This window comes from Meleagris gallopavo, chromosome Z (assembly GCF_000146605.3).
Source record: "Meleagris gallopavo isolate NT-WF06-2002-E0010 breed Aviagen turkey brand Nicholas breeding stock chromosome Z, Turkey_5.1, whole genome shotgun sequence".
Classification (NCBI taxonomy): Eukaryota; Metazoa; Chordata; class Aves; order Galliformes; family Phasianidae; genus Meleagris; species Meleagris gallopavo.
In genome coordinates, this window is record NC_015041.2 from 59488398 (window position 1) to 59488907 (window position 510).

The window sequence follows — 510 nt, forward strand, 5'->3', positions numbered from 1 at the left end:
GCTTCCAAAGCTCGTTGTGCAGAGAGTCTATGGATAGCAGCAGGAATGTAATCTGAACATCAGAAGCCGTATAGGGGCCTGTGCCCAGCAGCATCTCTGCTGTGACCCCTTAGAATGGGTCGTTTTGTTGTCGTGTTATTGACGTTTCTCTGTGGACATGATCAGACCATTCTTGCAAAAACAACAAATTTTCTAAGGGTGTTAATAACAAGTGTGCTAAATTACGGATATCTACGGGCATGTTGACATCTGCAGTGAATATCCACTGAATTATCTGCTTTGAAGCTTCTGCTTTCAGCCCGTAGTCTGACACCGTTTTCCGCACCTGCTGCAAAAGCTTCCAGTCATGCGCCTCCTGATGGGCCCCATTTTGTTGGTTATATACCACTGGACAAGTTAATTGTGCTGCCGCCTCCCACTGCCCATCCAAAATAGCGTCACGGATAACTCCGGACCAGCGAGGTGGACGGCCCTGCAAAGTCTGACTAGATGTGAAGGCACAGGCATAGG

General features: G+C 48.2%; 1 protein-coding gene across 1 annotated transcript in view; it reads left to right on the forward strand.

The window, feature by feature from the left end:
* Window positions 1-510, forward strand: part of ECPAS (Ecm29 proteasome adaptor and scaffold) — a 57871-nt gene that overhangs the window by 9351 nt on the left and 48010 nt on the right. The window lies entirely within an intron of this gene.